The sequence below is a fragment of the Acinonyx jubatus genome, chromosome A1 (genome assembly GCF_027475565.1).
Source record: "Acinonyx jubatus isolate Ajub_Pintada_27869175 chromosome A1, VMU_Ajub_asm_v1.0, whole genome shotgun sequence".
Lineage (NCBI taxonomy): Eukaryota > Metazoa > Chordata > Mammalia > Carnivora > Felidae > Acinonyx > Acinonyx jubatus.
The window spans coordinates 106,169,556-106,187,886 of record NC_069380.1 but is presented as its reverse complement, the minus strand read 5'-3'; the positions used below and the strand labels follow the sequence as shown (position 1 = coordinate 106,187,886).

The following is an 18,331-nucleotide window of genomic DNA, read 5'->3' as shown; positions in this document are numbered from 1 at the left end:
ATATTGATCTACACTACTGATCTAAAGGATCATGTCCCAAATTAGACATGTTTCACATCCTTACGAGCCAGAAGGTTTCTATGCTGGTGTGTGACAAGTTCACTACTTCAAATAGAAACCAAATGGGGAAAAATCTAGAGTGATGAGATCATACTGCAAACTGCCAGCTGACTCTTTCTTCTCTGTCAGTAAAGAAACCTCCATTACACTCGTTCAAGAGAAGTACCGGTGGAGAAGAAAAAGGAGGGGGTGGAGGAAGAACAGAAGGAGAGCTACCAGTGGCAGCAGCGACAGGAGATAGCTGTAAGTATATTGATGAATAAAGAGGAAAAGAATATTGCAAACTTATGAATACATATCTAAAGCAAGTGAAAATTATAGACAAGTCAAAGAAATTAAAAAAAAATACAATCTCTATAAATAACAATTCAAGAAATAGATACATGAGCTTAAAGAAAAGAACTAAAATGAAAGATAATCACATTACAAGAACCCAAGAAAGAGATTTGTGGAAAACTCAGGAGAAAGATACTTGAGAAAATTTAGCCAAATAATGGAAACATAAAAGAGGGGATAAGAAGTTTGGAGATATAAGTCTTTGTGTATACATGCATACACATATATAAATATAAATATTTATACACATTTAAAGGCTTGAATATATGTTCAGTACACATAGATATACATTTAAGATAAAATTATATATGTGAAATATACCTGAGGGACATGTTTCCCTGAAAATAGAGGCAGATATATAACTATGTGTCATTAGGCCAAGAGAAAAAAAGAGAAGAATGAACAAACAAAACCCACTTTGGCTCTAAGTGGGAAAAGAACAAGTCTTGTCACAACATTTTCCATAGCAACATCAGTGCTGAAAAACAGTAGAGTACAGCCTAGGAAGACCTCAAGGAAGCAAATTAATGACTAATTATTTTTTAGTCAATCAAGGTAGGGGCTCAAGTTTACTACAAAAAATAACTAGCTCCTAACTTGTAAAAGAACTTGTGGCAGAATAGCAGTGATAAATTCTCTGATGCTCCTCCCATTGAGAGACGGGTCTTTGTCCCTTTCTCTTGGACCCCAGTGATTCTGTCACTACTTTAACTAAGAGACCACACTAGGAACAACACTGCACCCGTTTCTAGATTGGCAGCTTCCATTTCTTGTCTGTTGGAACTCCCACTCTGCAGAAGCCAACTGCCAAGTCACAAGTCTGAGTTAGTTTCCTTGTTTCGGGCCAGGATCTTCAGTAAAACGTGGTATAGCACAACCTTGTTCCGATCCCAGACTCAGAGAAGAAGTTGTCATTTTCTCTCTTTAAGACATTAAGTAAGTTCCTTTCTATTTCTAGTTTGGTAAGAGCTTTCATCATGAATGACATTTCAAGTTGATCCAAGGTTTTTTTTCCTGCATCCATTGAGAAGACTGTGTGATATCTTTCTTTCTTTCTTTCTTCTGTTATGGTGAATCACTAATTGAAATTCCAATATTAAACAACCATTTTATCCACTGACTAAACCCATCATCATCCTGATATATCATCCTCTTTATATACAGCTGGATTATATTTGCAAATGTTTGTTCAAAATATACTGTGAAATACCAATTCTCAATTTGATATATAGGTTCAATGCAATTCAATACAAATCCCACCCTTTATTAAAAAGAAAATGTTGCTCTTGATATTAACAGGATGATTCTAAAATTTACACAGAAATGAGGGGTGCCTGGTTAACTCAGTCGGTTAAGCGTCCGACTTTGGCTCAGGTCATGATCTCACTGTTTGTGCGTTCAAGCCCCACGTTGGGCTCTGTGCTGACAACTCGGAGGATTTGGATTCTGTGCTTTGGATTCTGTGTTTCTCCCTCTCTCTTCCCCTCCTCTGCTCATGCTCTGTCTCTCTCTCTTTCTCTCAAAAATTAATAAACATTTAAAAAATAATAAAAATATAAAATTTATAGAGAAATGAAAAGCCAAGTATATTCATGACAACGTTAAAAAAAGATATACTGCAGATTAAAAAGTTATAGAAATTTAGACAGTATGATCCTGATACAAAGATAAACAAATAGAACAAAAGACCAAAATAATCCATAAATAAACCTACCACATGATTTACAATATCACATAATCTACAACAAATAAAGACACTGAAGAGTGGAGAAAGGATGGCCTTTTCTGTCAATAATGCAAGGATAGTTGGATATTCATGTGGAAAAAAGGAAAAACTGGTCCCCTTCCTCCCCCTGCCCCCACATGGAAAATATATCCCAGATGGATTGTTGTTATAAATATAAAAGTTTACCCAATAAAATATCTGCATGACTTTTGACTGTGTGAAGAACTCTTAAATATGACACAAGGTACCAACTACAAAAACAGATTGATGAACTGGACTACATTAAAATTAATAATTCTGTTCCTCAAAAACATCATTATAAGATTATAAAGGGTAAATTATGTACATTTGAAAAAAAAAGAATTCACACACACATACACACACACACACACACACACACACAAACACACACACAAAGAGGTAAACTACAGAATGGGAGAAGACATTTTTTAACAGATCATACCAAAAGGACTAATACCCAGAATATGTAATAAACCTATACAAATTAGTAAGCAAGAAGGACAAACCCAGCTGCAAAATGGAAAAAAAAAAAACCAAAAAAAAACCAAAAAAACAAACCCTTAATGGGCACTTCACAAAAGAGAATATGCAAATGCCCAACTAACATACAAAAACATTCTCTATCTCATTCATCATCAAGTAATGCAATTTAAAGTAATGATGTGATAACATTACAGACCTATAAGAATGGCTAAAACTAATCAGACTGATAATTTTGTTAGGATCTGGAACTCTCATACATGTGTGATGAGGTTGTAACTTGGTTCAACCAGTATGGAAAATGTATCAAGTAAAATGACCCCACACATTTCCTATGACTCAGTAATTCTACTCTTAGATATATACCCAATATAAATACAACCATCCATACACCTAAAATATATATGTAAGAATTTTCATAGAAGCATTATTCAAAATACTCCCAACTGAAACCGACCCAAATGTGTATCAAGAGTAGCATAAATTAATGTCACATATTCATATAATAACAAATAAAACATCAATTAAAATAAATATACTACTACAACAATATGGACAAATCTCACAAACAAGTGAAACAAGACATACACAAAAGAATATGTTTTGTTTGACTCTATTTACATGGAATTCAGACACAGGTAAAGCTAACCTATACTATTAGCTGTTAGAATAGTAATAAAAATTCAAGAAAGAGGACAGGGAGCTGTTAATGTTCTATTTGTCGATCTAGTTCATGGTGACATGTACATATTCTATTTGTGAGCATTCATTGAAATATTACTTAAGATATGTTTGTCTGTTATATTCCAATTAATAAAAGATTTTATTTTGAAACTGTGATATACATGTATGTAGAATTAGGTAGGATTTTCTGATATGTATGTACAAAAATATGTGTGGATATGTGGCTGGAGGGGAGGAAAGGAGGGTGGGGAAGACAGAGAGACAGAAAGAGAGAGAGAATATAAATCATAGAAGTTTTCCTATAGAAGGTCACCTAAAAGGGGTAGGACCCATACTATAGGAGATTCTTTATCTCCAGTAAAACAGATACTCAGATTTTCAAATCACCATGATATGACTTTGAAGAATATAACAGCAGATATTTTGAGAAGGATTTTGGACTTAACTCAAGACATAGTTTAACTGCATCCATTTTCTTTTCTCAAAATACATGATAATTTTTATTTAACATTCTGATTGATGATAAATCAAACTGAATCCATAATTTACAGTGAGCTGTTGTATCTCTACTTCTGTGGTATTAATATTTTATACCTGAAATTGCTTTCAATATTTTACTGTATTTAACTTTCCATGCTTTTTTTTGTTTGTATGGAAGAAGGCAAAAAAATATTTCTGATCATATATGAAAGACTAATTATACCACCTGTAAAAGGTATTGGCTATATGAAGCTATTCTTTCTTAAGGCATGCTTTACAGTACTAAGAAGAAGGGGCAATGTTAAATTAAACAGGAAACAATGTTCAGAGGCAAACTGGGAAATTGCTGACTTAATCTTGCTCTTTTAGTGCTATTAAAGTGATTAATACAGCACAATTTGATAAAGGTGACATTTTGTTATAAAACAAATACTACCTAAGTATTGAAATGTTTAACTAACTCATATCACTCACATCATTATAGCCCAAGCTGTATCCATGGTGCTTATCTTTCTAATGTAATCCTTTGCAGAAATATTACAAATAGACAAAGACCATGATGGAGGCAATCCTTGGAAACCATGTATTCATTCAGACACATTCCAGGAAGTACAGTAATGATGAAAGCATCTTGAATTCGTGCCACATTTTCCATGAAGAAACATAGAACATATCCAAATTTCCTATTTTTATATGTAGGGAGGAGGTCCAAGCTATACAGCATAAATGTGAGAACATTTAAGAACCTGGCTATGGAGTTAGCCAGATTGGGATTTGAAGACTGGCTCTACCTTTCTAAGCCATTTCCTAGCCAACCTGTCTAAATCTCAGCCTCCATATCTATAAAAGAGAAAATGTTAATTGCCACACTGTATATTAAAATGTTCCTGTATAAGAAAAATATATACACAATGCTTAACATTGTGTCTGGCATATGGAAAACACTCAGTAAACAGCAACTGTACATAAGTAACAGTTCAAGGATTTGCCAATCTCCTCCTGAGGCTGTTCTTTTTAGCTAGGAATTTTCATAGAAGGAGAGTGGCACCCTTTCATTGGCTTGCCTCATCTTTGCTCATCTCTGGAAACGCTTGGAAATAGTTACAATTTGGCTGCATACACTCAGTGCTTCAATACATCTAACATGCCACTGAGGCATCCTCTCCTAACAAGAGTCCTCCTAACAAAAGATAAGTTGTTGAGGAAATTTCAGGAAACCAAGGTTCATGCTTAAGTGATTTAACCCTGAGTCAACTGAGATATAAGAGATCACAACTACATCCAGAATAAACAGCTGGTTTTATTATTTATCACGTTAAATTGTGAATGTAGCAAAATGGTTTTAAGAAAAAGTATAAAATTTACTTTTAAAATTATATTAGCTTGTTTGAAATAATTCAGGAAGTCCAATGCAGATGGGCTGCTGCTTCTTTCTAGAACTTCCAATTGATTTCTCGCTACTTCCTGAGATTGATACGGGAAGGGGAAAAGCATTCCACACCAACAAAATCACAGCAACAATTAACATCAGTGGGTCCTGACAGACCTCAGTGCTTCAACTGTCCCCTCCAACAAATCTCACTCTCTGATAAGAAAATTACCTAAGAAGCTATAGAAAACTCTATTATAAAAATCAGAGAGAAGAATAGATGCCAAGATACAGCTGTATATTATTATTAGTCTCCTACTATATTAACCTTCCATTTCCCCCCTTAGATTTATGAATAATGAAAACATAGCATAGATAATTTTTGGAATGATCATAGCCATATCAGTAAAGGACTTCCATTTCAGCAAATACATTTTCAAAGAACGCAAATAGGCACAACAAAGTCGCTTTTGGAGCATCGCAATGTTCAGAAAACTAGACTTGTTAATGGTTGCACAACTGTATAAATTTACTAACTATTACTAATCTGTACATTTACAGGGGAGACTTTGGTAGAATGCACGTTAGACCTTGATAAGACTTTTTAAAAGACATAGCAAATATTAAAAATCATATACAGCCAACTCCATCTTTAAAAAGCAAAAAGACCAGAACAGTACGTAGTCACCAAAATATGTGTGAGTTTTCCAAAAGCTGAGATTGAGCAGGGGCATCTGGAAGCAACTGGGGACAAAAGGCCAAACACAGCAATGTCAGGGGCAAAAGGGTTCAAAGGACAGTAGATCTCTGAAATAACCAGGAAAGACACGCTGCCTGACAATGTAGGGTATCAAACCTACTCTGTGTAGACACTATGGGTGCAGGAGCTGAGGTGATTGGGGAGGGCCGAATAAGCCCTGGATGGAAACGGTTTGTTTCAGAGAAGAGAAGGAGCTACAGAAGTCAAAGAATTAAGTCATGAAGTCATGTTTAAAAAAAATTTTTTTAAGTTGATTTATGTATTTTGAGAGCAAGCACATGAGCTTGAGCCAGGGAGGGGGAGAGAGAGGTGGAGAGGAAGAATCCCTAGCAGGCTCTGCGTAGTCAGGGCAGAACCTGTAGAAGGGTGTGGACTCACGAACTGTGAGATCACGACCTGAGCAAAAGTCAGGTCACTTAACAAAAGTAACGACACTTAACTGACTGAGCCACCCAGGTGCCCCTAAGCCATGTTTTCAAGAAGCAAGTTTACCGTGAGGTAGTAGAGAGGACCAAAGCCTTTTCTCCACTGAAATCAGTAAGCCTAGAACACTAACAAGCATCCCTGCCAAAATATCTATGGTGAAGAGCTTGTCCAGGGAAAAGGAATTTTTCCAGGGATAAGTATGTTTTCCAAAAAAGGAACACAGTCCACATTACCCCAAAGTTTCCATATTAAAAAACAAACAAACACACACTAGATGAAAAACTAGCCTCTGCCCTCTCCTCCACACACCCTCCTGAAAAACAGAAGCCACGGAACTGAGGGAAACATTAAGCAAGTGCTTTAAAAACATAAGAAACGATTTCCTCTATCTTTGAAAACAACAAAGGAAAAATAAAATATCTCAGAGATGTGACAGGGAGACGAAATGTCAGTTCACAGAACTAAGAAAGAAAGAAAGCTTAAAGAGTAAACTATGAAAAAATCAGGAGGAAAGGAAAAGAAGAGACATCATGGGGAGTTCAGTAAGGGACAGAAAAGATAGAAAGTAGGAAAGCTTAGAGGTGTCTTGCTGGTTCAAGTCGGTGGAGAGTGCAACTCGCTCTCGAGTTTGTGAGTTTGAGCCCCTGTGGGGTATAGAGATTACGAAAAATAAAATCTTAGGGGCACCTGGGTGGCTCTGTTGGTTAAGTGACCAACTCTTGATTTTTGCTTCAGGGCATGATCTCACAGTTTGTGAGTTTGAGCCCCACAGTGAGCGCAGAGCCTGCTTGGGATTCTCCCTCTCTCTCTGCCCCTCCCTCCCTTGGTTGCCCTCTCTCAAAATAAATAAATATTTAAAGAAAAGCAAAATCTTTTTTTAAAAAAGCAGGAAAGCTTAAAAAATGGAATATAAATAGTTACAAAGGATTAGAGAAATTAACATGCCTAGAAGAGTACTAAGTATATAGTAATTGCCATTAACAAGAGTATTAATAATCATTAGGTATTATTACTGTAGTTATTTGTTTTTACTATTATTATTAGTGTAGGTATTGAAAAAGTGAGCAAATGAGAATGGCCTTAAGTTTTCCTTAAAAATTAATTCAAGTATGCTCAGTGTAGCCATCATTTGACTTCATATCATCATCTAAAAACTAAAAAGCTAAATTGTCTTTATGAGGTCTCTGTCGAAACAAAGGAGAACGTGAAGGCCATGCCATTATCAGAAACCTGTTCATGAACATCTTTCCTGTTCTCTATTAAGAACGTGGCTGCATTAATTTTTTCTCCTCCAAGGAGAAAATTTCCTTACTTTGTGTAAAGAGGCTCTTTCAATTTAGTGCAAATTCTTTCGTTCTCCTTATCCTGCTCCACTTTTTGTTATAAGAAAGGATCTTCTAACTTAGAAAATTTTCTTTGAATCTCTTCCTACAAATGAGATTCAGGAGAATTTGTAGGAGAAAAAAAAGTCATTCTTGTTCTAGGAAGTACAGACTCTCTGTAAATCAGAATAATGTATGGATGTGAACAAGAAATAATAAATCATTAAAGTGGCATAAAATATAATGGCAAACGTGTACCTAAGAGTTGGTTAATTTGCTTTGCAAATGTTGAAACTCATTTTATCCTCTATGATGTAGTGATGCAATACTATATAACTAAATGAGGAGTCTTATTACCCTCAATGAAAATGCCTTATGATCTTTCTTTTATGTTATAAAACCAGTAAATATGAAAGTAATAGGCAAAATAGTGGATTTTCAAATTAACACTATTATTTTCCCTCAATTATTGTCTTCAAATATTAATAGTAAAGTTCTTACAGTATGTCCTACTTCTCCAGTGATAATGCCATAATGAAAACTGTACCCAATTCTAAATATTAAAGAGAAGAAATGAGTTTGGTAAAAATAAATATTCATATATCATTCTCTAATCATACAGTGAATGACAAAAATCTTAAAGGGTACAGCTTGGATAAGTTGTTGAATGCAAAGTTTTTATTCTTATTTTTATTTAAAAACATTTTTTTAAAGTAAGTTTTTATTGGGGCTCCTGGGTGGCTCAGTCAGTTAAGCACTGACATCAGCTCAGGTCATGATCTCGCGGTTTGTGGGTTTGAGCCCTGCGTTGGGCTCTGTGCTGACAGCTGGGAGCCTGGAGCCTGCTTTGGATGCTATGTCTCCCTCTCTCTTTCTGTCCCTCCCCCACTCATGCTCTGTCTCTCTCTCTCTCAAAAATGAATAAACGTCAAAAAAAATTTTTAAGAAGTTTTTACTTTTATTTATTTTTATTTACAAAATTTTTTTTAAAAATAAGCTTCATATCCAGTAGGGAGCCCAAAGTGGGGCTTGAACTCACAACCCTGAGAGCAAAACTTGAGCTGAGATCAAGAGGCAGGCACCTCGTCTGACTAGTTTAGTTAGTAAGATCTAGTTTAAATATAAGATATGCTCTTCCTCATATCATCTTTATATGTTTGTCACATAAAGTTAAGAGCATTATTTTGCTACTAAGATAAATAAAAATAATAGCATCTTGGAAATAGCCACATCTAATCCACATACTCTAAAAATTCAATGTACAACATGTGATAAAATTGCATGGAACTAAAGACACGTGTGTGTACATACTCACACATACCCACACACAAAAATAAATACCAGGAAAAGTGCAGTAATCTGAATAGGATCCGTGGACTATATCAATGTCAATGTCCTGGTTGTGATATTTAACTAGAGTTTTGCAAGGTTTTGCCACGTTAAGGCACACATGGGATTGGATTTCCTTGCAATACTTTTTTTTTTTTTTACAGAAGTACACAAATCACCTAATTACCTAAAAGTAAAAGGTTTAACTAAAAATCACATGCAAAAAATTTAAAAGAAAATGTTGTAAGGGCATCTGGGTGGCTCGGTCAATAAAGCGTCCTACTCTTGATTTTGGCTCAGGTCATGATGTCACAGTTTGTGGCTTCGAGCCCCTCATCAGGCTCTGTGCTGACAGTGAGGGGCCTGCTTGGGAGTCTCTGTCTCCCTCTCTCTCTGCCCCTCCTATGCTCTCTTTCGCTCTCAAAAATAAATAAACAAACATTAAAAAAAATTTGTCACATTTCTTTTTTTTTAAATCACCCCCAAAGGATACTGAAAACAGCAAGTGTTGAAAACTTGTAGTTCAAAGAATGCAGATGTGATGGTGCCTTTTTTTTTTTTTTTTTTTTTTTGGTAAGCCAATGGTCTAAATGAATTTGAGTTTAAAAAATGTTAAGTGAGCAGTGCATTTTCTAGCTATTGTCAGTCTCATAGAGTTTCTTTATGTTTCCTTCATGAATTTCAGTTGCCAGAGGGTATCTGAATTCTTGGATATCATTTTCTTGTAACTTTTAAAAAATGTTTACTTATTTTTGAGAGAGAGAGAGAGAGAGAGAATGAGCAGGGGAGGGGGAGAGAGAGAGGGAAACACAGAATCTGAAGCAGGCTCCAGGCTCTGAGCTGTCAGCACAGAGTCCTGTGTGGGGCTTGAACTCATGAACTGCAATATCATGACCTGAGCTGAAATCAGACGCTTAACCGAGTGAGCCACCCAGGTGTCCCTGTTGGATATCCTTTTAAAGAAACTTAAAAAATCTTAAAATGTCTTTCCCTGTTGAAATCCTGTCACATGCTACAACATAGATGAACCTGGAAGACATTATGCTAAGTGAAATAAGTCACAAAAAGACAAATTCTTTATGAGTCCACTTATACAAGTACCTAAAGTAGTCAAACTCATAGAAACAGAAAGTAGAATGGTGATGTCCAGGGGCAGGGTGAGTGGGGCATGGAGAGTTGTTCAATGGGTATAGAGTTTCAGTTTTGCAAGAGGAAAAATTCTAGAGATTTATTGCAAAACAATGTGAATATAGTTGACACTATTGAACTGTACACTTAAACACGATTAAAATGGTTTAAAAAAAAAAAGTTCTTTGTTTTTTATTTCACGTGATCCTCATCTTTCCTAAACCAGAATACAAGTCACAGTGTGGCTAATTAATATACTTTGTTATAAATGGCTTACTTCAGTTAAGCTTTATTTATGGGCAAGTTCTCTCTCCTGATAGCAAAAAATGGCTCCTGTTGGCCATAGGTACACATTTTATTTTTTTTATTTAAAAAAAATATTTTTAAATATTTATTTGTTTTTGAGAGAGTGAGAGAGACAGAGTGAGAGCAGGGGAGGGGCAGAGAGAGAGGGAGACACAGAGTCTGAAGCAGGCTCCAGGCTCTGAGCTGTCAGCACAGAGCTGGACGCGGGGCTCAAACCCACCAACCGTGAGATCATGACCTGAGCCAAAGTCGGACGCTTAACCGACTGAGCCACCCAGGTGCCCCCACAGGTACACGTTATACATTATAATTCCACAGTAAGAAAAGCAGACCTTGACACCCACACAAGGGCAGAGAAGTGATAGAGGAAAGACTGAATGCTGTTGACAACAATGAATACAGCACTGAGCTGTACCTCAGGCCAGACTACTGTCAGACTTTCTGGTTTCCAGGGACAGTACTTCCTTCTCTGTTTCAGGTAGTTTAGCTCTGCAGCTTAACTTGCAACCCAAAGAATCTTGTCATAAATGATCTGATAGGTTGCTACATTTTAATTTCAGCTCTGTACTAATGCTCTATATGATTTTCCCCTGTTTAGTTAGCTAATTTAATCTTGATTGAAATCCTATGGACAGTCTGTACCATTAAAACTGGTACTCGTCTTCCTGCTACAATTCATTTTCTTAGCTATGTTAGTTAAAAAAAAAAAAAACTGTCAGACAACACAGAAAATAGCTTCCAGATACCAATTCTTATATGTAAGTTTTCTCAGCAGTATGTATTCTCTACAGTTTAAAAATACTTCAGCCAACACAGAAAATAATCATGTGATAGAGATTCCCCAGCAGGGAAATTCTAAACACATACTTTCTAAGGCAAATATCAAAGAGATTTAAAATCAGAAAGAAACCACTAAGTTAATGAGCTTTCATTTCATAATAGTATCATGGCACATAACCATTTCTTAGTTTTTTTTTTAATTTTTATTTATTTTTCTTGAGTAGATTCCAAGCCCAATGTGGGGCTCAAACTTATGACCCAAGATCAAGAGTTTAATGCTCTGCTGAATGAGTCAGCCAGGTGCCTCAAGCATTTGTTAGTTTAAATAAACCCATACAACTTAATTAAAATAAAATAAATAATTAAATAAAATAATACTCCAATTAAAATAAATAAAATAATACTGTTATAAATAAAATAATAAATAAATTAATACTCCAATCAAAAACACAAAACTAAATGAATGATAATTTAACTTGGCCGCACATTAATTTGCCTGATTTAGCTTGACTTACCTAAATTTAGCATAAAGATGCTTCCTGATATATAGTTAAGATAATAGTTGATGATTGTTGAAATGTAAACAATTCATTTCCCTTGTAGACATTTTAAAAGTTTTGGTAAATTGTCAAGTAAATGTTCTGTACTCATTCTTTCCTTAAACCTTTTTTTCTACTCGCAATTTGTTAGAAGAGGCAAAGAGGAATTTTAAGACCTTTTCAAGTTGCCACTTTGCAAACATGCACACGACCTTCATTCATGCAATACCAACATAAGTTAACTACTCCCTTCACTGGCGATTTGATTGTCACATCATAAGTAATAATAGATTATCCAAGAGATATAAACATGCTAATTTGAAGGAGCACATGCACCCCAATGTTTATAGCAGCACTATCAATAACAGCTAAATTATGAAAGAGCCCAAATGTCCATCGACTGATGAATGGATAACAGTTGCCACAACATTGTGAAAGGCATAAACACAATTAATGAATGTATTGTATCCAGTGGAGGAAATTCATTGACTATTTGATGGCACTGACCATGTATAAAATTATACCTTGATTTTCAAATAAAAAAAGAGAAAATGATCTCTTTTTTTAAGTTCATGGATTTTATTCCAGTTATGAAAGCTTTCAAACTCCAAGTAGAGTCCTACTTAACTAAAGTTAAAGGCAAAGATTTTCTTTGTTGTTGCTGCTAATTTTTTATTTCCTTTTTTCCTAAATTCAAGCCACCAGTCATTTGTCCTAATGAAAGACTTATCATAACTTATCTAATTCTGTCTGAACATCAAGTCATCCACAAATGTAGAAGGTTTAAGAATGGGACAGATAAGGACTGGGGCTGTTAAAATAAAAAAACAAGAGTGACCAGTCTTGAAAATTCCCTGAGCTGACAAAAGCAGTGTAGGCATACTGTAGGCATCAATTTAGCTTATTTGGCAAGACTAACTTGATCTGGGTCACTTCTTGCTTATGCCCCTGGAAATCATAAGCAAAACTTGAAAGGTTTCCCAAGGTTGATAGGAGGTAACCACTGAGCAATTCCTTATCATTTAAAAAAATCCTAACATTCGACTCAATCACTGAAGAATAAACAGTCACTGCCATCCCACTATATAAGCTGCCTCGTAAAAACAGACCGCTGAGCCTCTTTGTATGTTTTGGTTTGAGTGCTCCTGGTTTTCACACTGTCTTTTTGGTGTGTGCACGATAAACTTTTACTAATTGTTACTTCTGCTGATTCACTGGTTTTACTTCTGTTATTTCCGAACTTTTGACAGGGCACACTTAACGATATTTTGTCTAAAGAATGACATACACTTCTGTAATTATGGACTTTGGCTACAGGACAATTTTTAGTGATAGTCATTAATATTCCTGTAGTAACCCTCAGGGCAACTTGGAGTGCTGTTTGTAAGAGGCTAAAACTTGATGACCTTCCAACAAATAGAAGGAGGGCCATTATACAGCATTCAATGTTAATTGGTTTGTGCAGTGTCTTATGTCAGAAGGTGTATGTTCAAATATAGTTTGAAATGAAAATAAGACATTGTATTGTTAAGATTTAGGAGTAAAAACTTCTTATTCGTTATGTATAAAATCGACTTCAGCTGCCAGTACATTCAGAATACAGTCTAACTGGATAAATTGGATTAGAGAACACAGTGAACTGGCATGTGCATTGTAGATGCTCAAGAAAGTTGGTGGCATCCATTTGATATAAACATTGAACACATGAGAAAGATAACATAATACATTCTATGACAATTTCTTTTGGTAACTTTCCCTGCCCACACCATTCCTGATTCGGTCCTCCCCAACCTTTGGACTGCCTCTCTTACTTACAGAATAAATGACTCCTTCATCCATTTAAAAATATTCACTGAGTTTCCAAAACGTGTCAGTGGCCATGCATACAGCCACAAAAGAAACATGGTCCCTGTGCTCATGGAGTTAACTGCCTAATGAGGAGACAAGCAGTAAATATATAGATTCATAAGTAGCTGTCTGATTTTGACAGGTGCTCACTGCACTAATTATACCATATTGTATTTGCTGCTTTACTTGACCGTGTGCCTTTCTAGATGGCATATTCCCAGAGGGTAGCCTGGGTCTAACACTTGATGAAATATTTAGAATTAATTTTTAGTAAGTTAACATATTCCACCCCACCAAACAAGTTGGTAACCAAAACAGGGATCAAAACATTTACTGTAAGAACTTTAATTCCCTCCAAGAAAATTCTCAGCGTTCCACTTTATTTCCTAGGCCTCTAAATGTTTCCTCAAGTTAAAAAGTAAAATGTAACACAAGACTTCAAATATCTATGTTGTGGATGGCTTGGCACTTATCTTACAGCTTTTATATCTTACTTAAGTAGAGACTCAAAGTCCGTACTACCGTACCATGACTGATGGTGGTCATACATCTCTTTACTATTTCCATAATTGATGCAGTCATCCAAGCAGGGAGAAAGGTCGAGGACACCCATCATCATTTCTGCTTTGTGCCACTGGAATGTGAAATGATTGTAGGAAACTAAACTGATTCTAAATCATTGTGGGTTCTGTCACATTAATAATTTCTGCACAAATAAATGAGGTGCTGCTGGGAGACCACAGTTAATGAGAATAAAAGCAATGCTAGAAGAAGGTCCTTCCACCTGTATGGAGACAAGAGTCTTCCCTTCAAGAAACAGAACTGTGGTTTATGTAGGAATTGTTAAAGGACTGTGGAGTTAGGCCTGGCTTTGGGGGACATTTCAACCATTTAAAAGAAAGGAAAAAGAAAAATGAAACTCTACTGTCTGTTTCTCTGTCATTCTTTTGGCTCATGTTCATGTGTATCTATCTGGGGCTAAAATCCCGGCTTTGCAATTCCAGGCCCAGTTTTGGGATATGTTCTTCCACTTCCAGTTGACGTACAAATGACAACTTCTAAGACAAGAGGGACTGCTGGACTGCTTTCTATATTATATGAAACGTGGTTAAAACACTGTCTGGCATAGATTAAGTACTCAACAGGTATCTCTGTATTATTGCTTAGTAAACTTTAGATGTTGAAATTTCTTGCATTCTAAAGCAGATTGCAAAGATAGCCCCATTATCTCTAATTTGGCAGGTTACTAATGAGCAACTTTTAGTTATAAATAAAGTTTGACGATTGTAAGACTGTGTATCCATTTGCCTGTAGGAAGGGACTTGTAGATCAGTTCCCAGATCATCAGCTAAAATCTAGAAGTCCACCAATGGGTGACCAACATGGCCTTAACACTCCCTTCAATTTGACTAAATTTTAGACAGACTTTCTCCTGACTACAGGTCCCTGACCTCCCTTTTCTTAGAGCCTTTACTTTAGAAACCTTGCATACATTCTTCCTCTGCTCCTTTGATGTGGACATCTTCTGGCCTCTTGCCAGCTTTACAACCCAACAATGTCTTTCCCAAGGACCTGGGAACCATTCCTTCGAAATGTAATCAGTGGGAAAGAGCCCCTATCTCCCAGTCTTTGTGGGAAGGGAGGGAGCCCAAGTTCAATGAGCACTCATTAAAAACACAGATGGCCTAATAACATTGACCAACATCCTTGCTAAAGTCCTCCAGTACCTTTTCATTAGCTCACCCTAGTGCTTAAAAACTCTCCTGCCTTTTATTTCAGCAGTGCTTGAATTCAATCTCTCTTCCATACTGCAATAGTTTTGAATAAAGTGTTTCTTGTGGGTCACTGGCAACACTTGGTGAAACATTGTGTTACAGCCCTTAGATCCCTTGATCTGCTTAAAACTCTGCTCTCATTAGCTTAAAAAAAAACAAGAAAAAGAAAGGCTCAAATTAAGATCCTATTCCTTATGGTGTAATCAAGGAGATAAGTAGCACTTCCTTCCAGCTGATTTTATTAACATTAAAGTTTCATGATAAATTATGATGATCCCTAGAGCTAAACACCCAATTAAAATAACATAAGCATGGCAGGATGTCTATTATAATGTTTTTCCTAGAAGAAAATTCCTAATTATAGTGTTGTAGACTTCTGCATGGGCACACACTGCTGTGGGAATGGATGGGAATCACAGCTTTAATTAGCAGGTAGGTGTTTCCAAGATGTTGCTAACTCAGAATAAGTGAAGCCTAATCTTTCAAAAGTCAAGTTTTCTGGAAATGAAAACACAAGGACTTGAGTCATTTTGACCCTGCTAATTACAATGACATTTCCTTACTGCAGACTGGGTATACCTCATCTGTGTTTCTCATATATAAAGTTGTCATAACAGGAAAGTGTAATTTACATTAAAAATTAATAAAATTATTTCTTGGGACCCAGTAAGTGTCACAATACACTCATTACCTTTAGTAAAAGAGTAAAGGATAATCTGGGTTTCACAGCTGCACAGTGATCCTTCAAAATGGGTTAAAAGGAGTTTAAATCTTTGTCCTTCTTGAGAAGATAAAATAAAATAAATGACTTATTTTTAGTCCTAAAAGTCACAGGTAGAATTCCAAGGAGAAAATGAATGAGAACTCAGGAAAATAACAATGATTAGTATATTCAGTGAGTTAAAAAGCTGTATTTGATAAATAAGAAAACTGTCCACTCCAGATCTCACTAGTTATTGGATTTGTTTTCAACAGTACTGCTCCCAATATTGGACAGCATTTTAAATTTGTCTTACATAATGTTTACAGTGTTCTTTTTAAAAAACAGATCACTTAAAACTTTCATATGAATATCAAATCCAATTTTTTAATGCTTTGTAGGGCTAATGTCAGTGGAATATTGATTGTGAAAATAGTTCACAAAAAGGCAAATGACTTGGAATCACAATTTAATATATAGGTTATAGGACAGTTAACTGTTTACAAGGAAAAACAGGTCCTTGGTTCTTTCCCTACCTCACATCTTATACTGAATACATTATATGCATATATATATGTATATGTGTACGTACATATATGTGTATGTATCTCAGATGTATTAAAGACCTAAATCCTGTTAGTACCACACCTACAAAAAGGAAAAATACAAAAAAATAATGGAAAGAAAATGTAGGGAAACATTTACATTTTCTAAGCATGTTCGGAAGTCCTGTTTTTAATCAAAAAATTTTGTTTTTAATGTTTATTTATTTTTGAGAGAAAAAGAGAGAGACAGAGCCTGAGCGAGGGAGGGGCAGAGAGAGAGGGAGACACAGAATCTGAAGCAGGCTCCAGGCTCTGAGTTTTCAGCACAGAGCCTAGCATGGGGCTCAAACCCATGAACTGTGAGATCATGACCTGCGCTGAAGTCAGACGCTCAGCTGACTGAGCCACCCAGGCACCCCGGGGATGTCCTTTTTAAGCAAAAACAAAAGCATAAACAAAAAATATAAATGAAAAATAATAGGTTTTAATAATACACTACAATATTCCCATATCAAAAGCACCATAGATAAAATTAAAAAGCAAACATTAAATTGAGAAAGTGATTTTTGCAACGATGATGCCATGTCAAGAGTTACTATATACTTAATATATCATTAATCTAACTTTGTTTTCCTTTAACCCTCATCATCAAGTCCAATCTGTTTTACAACCTTTATGTCTCTTGGGTCTTGATTCTCTGCTTTACATCTTCAGGACAGCTGCTCTGGTTCAAGATACCAAGAACTTTTTCCGTGTTTATGCAGCAGTCACCTGTCTGTGTCTCATCTGGCCACACTCTAAACAATTCTCCAAGATGCAACACTAGTCATCTTTCCAAGACCCAGATATGATCGTGTGACTCTCCTTTTCCCTATCAATGAAATCCAGTACCCTTAGAATAATAATGCTCTTAGAAAAATGCATTCCTCTCCAGCTTTCTCTGTTACCTCTCACCCTCTATGCTTCAGCCATAATGGCTTCTTCTCTCCTTAGTGTCTTTGCACATGCCCTTCCCTTTCCTCGGGATGTTCTCCTACCTGTTAATTCCATTTCTTCTTCTATTTAACTATTTAACTATTACTATCTTCTATTTAACTATTACTTAGCTATTACTTAACTATTATTAGTTATCTTAACTATAACTATTACTATCTTCTATTTAACTATTACTTAGCTTGACTATCACTGCTTCATGGATCCTTTCTCTGACTAGTTCAGGACTGGTAGATGTTCTTCCGGCACTAGGTACCATTCTGCTCCACGTATTTAGCACAGTTTTAATTTTACATTGGTTTATTCATCTAAAAATGAATTTGGGAGTTCTCTGAAGGCTAGGACCAGGCCTTCTTATTATTCTATCTCCAGCGCCTAATAGGCCATAAATAATGCAGGACTAGGGCTGTGTGGGGATAGGAGCCTTGATGTACATCACATGTCTATGAGGAGATTCCAGATTTTCAGACAAGATACACACTTAAAGATCCAACTAGTGTAAATTTGGTCCTTAAGTCTGTGCCTTAAAACCCATCTCAGCACAGTGATATATTGAAAGGGGAAACAATAAATAAAACATATACATAGTAAAACAAAGAAGCCAATATAATTTCTTCTGATTTCCCAGTTCTCTACCTGGTACAGTTATTTTTTTTACTGATATGTATACATATATACATATCACTTCAGCAACATCTCAGACTACTTTTTTCTACTTCCCACC

General features: G+C 35.8%; 1 protein-coding gene across 1 annotated transcript in view; it reads right to left on the bottom strand.

Annotated features, from left to right (window-relative positions):
* Positions 1–18,331, bottom strand: part of CHSY3 (chondroitin sulfate synthase 3) — a 286,631-nt gene that overhangs the window by 7,537 nt on the left and 260,763 nt on the right. The window lies entirely within an intron of this gene.